Below are 3,264 nucleotides of genomic sequence, written 5' to 3'. Positions count from 1 at the left end.
TTGAAATATACAAATCATAACACACTCGTGGAACATTTAAACGAAGGGATTCAAATGTAGGTCAAGAAATAGCAAGTATGAGTGAGTTAGAGTAGACTAAAACTACCTTTAATAGGTGTAAAATGTGAAAGATAGCTTGACATTAAATGAGGCATCCTCAAAACAATGATTTTTAAAAAAATCAACATGAGAAAATAGGTGATGAATAAGCCATTATCAACTTAGAAAACCAAAATAAGTTGTCAAAGAGTCATTGAGACGACATTTAATGATTAAATTGCATCTTTTACACCTTTCCACCACACTGTACTGATAGAGGAAGTACTTACAATATCAAATAGAGGATCAAAATGGCTCTAGTGAAGTGGCTTAGTTCTTTTGATCAAAGTTCAAAAATTCACCCTCCAAAAGTGTTCTTGTGTCTCTACAAACTTAGTCCCCTCTTAAAAGTATTTTATTCCTTCTCTGGTGAGCATATTACTATTAGCAGCTAGCTAAAAAATGTTGACCTACTAAAAGTTGTAGTTACTAGGCCTAAATAAAATTTAAAGGAAAAGCATTTGTAAGGACGCCCCGTTGATAGTACCAGATTTGTTGCCTCTAAAATTATTCTCCTTTATTATGACTAACTGTAGATCTTCACTTGAATGATTTGCATTATATATATGTTGGGACTCTTATTGTCCACCTTGAGTATTCTTGGTGTCATTGGTCTCAATAATCTCAAGGCCTCAAGGTCCAACTTATCTATTGCAAGGTAGGTTTTCAACAACATAGAACTGACTTGCACTATAGCCCATGGTAGGAAATAAGATATTCTATTTTCCATCTGCAATAAGTTGAGTCTAAGGAACATTTCATTTTCAGGCTCCTCAACTTTAATGAGATCTACAGGAGATACAACTACCTATTCCATGAGTCAAGATCATATTTGCCTTTCTAAATCTAGGTTTTATTTTCCAGCATATTTTCATGGATATCATTAAAGGTGAGCTTAACATTAGAGTTCAACAATCAACATATGGAGCTACACTGTGTCTTGTAGTTGTAAATACAGACAAACATAGCAGGGAAAAATATATTCTATCTTCCACCCTAACCATTTATCCTAGGGATCACGAAACCCAATATGCAAGAAAAAACATGATTAAATATATTTAGTATCAAGCAATTCCATTCCTCGAGTGGTCAAAATACGGTGTTTTTTTCATTAATCAAATTTTTTATTCCAAAATGTATGAGTAAAAACCAAATCAGCGAGCTATTTCTTACCCTTGCTTTGCTTCAATGTCTCTACTAAAGTCAATATTGGGCTCACAATCTAGCAATAATGATGTAACCTAATTTTGACATCAACACCATAAAATATATAACATCATTAGCATGCAAGTTGATTATAAATATAATAGATTAGTATTTGTATTACATTCTGAATACTAGGATGTGCATGCTTTCCTTACAAAAGAAATATGTGAACTCTAATATGAGGATCTAGAGACTTATCAATATCAAGAGGTAATTGGCTCACAAAAAATAACCCAAGACTACTACTTTGAGAAAGGAAGAGCCGGTTCTCATGCTTTTCATGTAAGCCTCTCAAATAATCTAATGACACACTATTTTCTTCTATTCTCTTTTGTAACTGCAAACGTCTATGACATGTGTCTAGACTGGCCCTCAAGTAAATAAATCCATTAGGTACAATCCTAGATAAAATAGAAACAACTAGAAAAAACCACGAATCATATACGCTAAGCTCTAATCTTTTTATCCACTTTTCATCATGAATATCTCACACAAACACCTAGTATATTCAAGACCAATAAATTTGTTTCTAACTTCTTGTGTCCAATGCTAAAATGTTAACAACTGCACTAAATGTAGGCACTTGAACAAAAAGTGGTATGTAAAAACAAAGAAATAAATTAGACTGAATTTGAATATGACAGATACACTACAACATCAATTTACTTGTAAATTTCTTTATCTGTGATAGTAATAAAATTATACCTAAACAACATAGAGTATGAAAACTAAGACTCTTAAGTTTCTACACTACTTAAATGTATGAGAGCCTATTGACCTTTCTACCAAAATGAACCTCAAAAAATACCATCCTAACACTAAAAACACTTATTTCCATGAGTTGTCGAGCCTTTAAGCCACTTTTAGACTCTCGATCTTACATCACCCTCATTATAAAAACATAATTTTAAAATGTTTAGGTATGTTGTTGAGGTTCAACATAGAAAGAATCAAATATTGAAATGACTAGGCCCAATATATTGAATCTTATAAATAAGATCAAGAGCCACCTCTACAAGGTCATGTAACTCAAGTGTCTCATTTTCAATTGTATGTAGAAATGTAGTTTTCCCAACTCTAATATTACCTTACTAATGGGGTAATGTTGGGCATTGAATCTATTAGGGTTATGGTCTGGAATGTGAACTATCACAGGGAGTCGAATGGACATTGGAAGTTGAATCCAATTGTCATGGACATTGTATTTATATGTCTATCAACTTAATGAAAAGAAACTAAATATTATTTCATTTGTTTTGCACATTTCAACAATTAAAATGGGTGATGTGTTTAGTCCTTTGGCATCTCAACTTCAAATGCATTATCTCAATTTTTTCCTCAAACTTGGAACTGATCTTCTTTAGGTTCAACATAATGTAGGTCCCTTTGGGATATTTTCTTTTCTCAAATGCACCATCTCTTGATCACCATATACAAATAAAATCAATATTTTGTGGGCATATATGTTTTATGCTTTCCTGATATTTCATGTCATTCTCTAGTATTTTTTCTTGGACTTGTTCAAAGTTTGAAACCCCTCTGCAAAAAAATTGACATTATAGGTCCCTGTCTTGTCTACTCCAAAATCAAATTGGCAACTCTCTTGGGATTCCAACATTACATAATTTAAATGGAGAAAAAACTTGTCAACATGTTAACAAAGTTGTTACAAGAGTATTGTTTCTGCATAAAAACCTGATCCCGCTATTTTGGCTTATCTTCAAAAAGACGTATCAAAATATTTCCCCAAGTTTGGTTCAATGCCTTTGTTTTTTTATCAATCCAAGGATCATATGTTCAACAAAATTTCAACTTTTCCTCCATCTTTTGCCACAATGTTCACTAAAATGATTTTAAAATCTCCTTACAAAGTGGGTTAGGAGGTTTCATGGTATCTATAAGCCTTGATATTATTTTAGGACTTAGTACATGGGTGGTTGGTGATCATTGATAATTAGT

General features: G+C 32.4%; 1 pseudogene; it reads right to left on the bottom strand.

Annotated features, from left to right (window-relative positions):
- Nucleotides 1-1,268: 1,268 nt before the first annotated feature.
- LOC149144592 (uncharacterized) lies at nt 1,269-2,505 on the bottom strand (annotated as a pseudogene).
- Between the last annotated feature and the right edge of the window lie 759 nt (nt 2,506-3,264).

The sequence above is a fragment of the Pinus tabuliformis genome, chromosome X (assembly GCF_031772625.1).
Source record: "Pinus tabuliformis cultivar Carrire ecotype Pingquan chromosome X, CPIR1, whole genome shotgun sequence".
Lineage (NCBI taxonomy): Eukaryota > Viridiplantae > Streptophyta > Pinopsida > Pinales > Pinaceae > Pinus > Pinus tabuliformis.
Note: the sequence above shows the minus strand (reverse complement) of the source record. Positions and strands in the feature narration are given on the sequence as shown.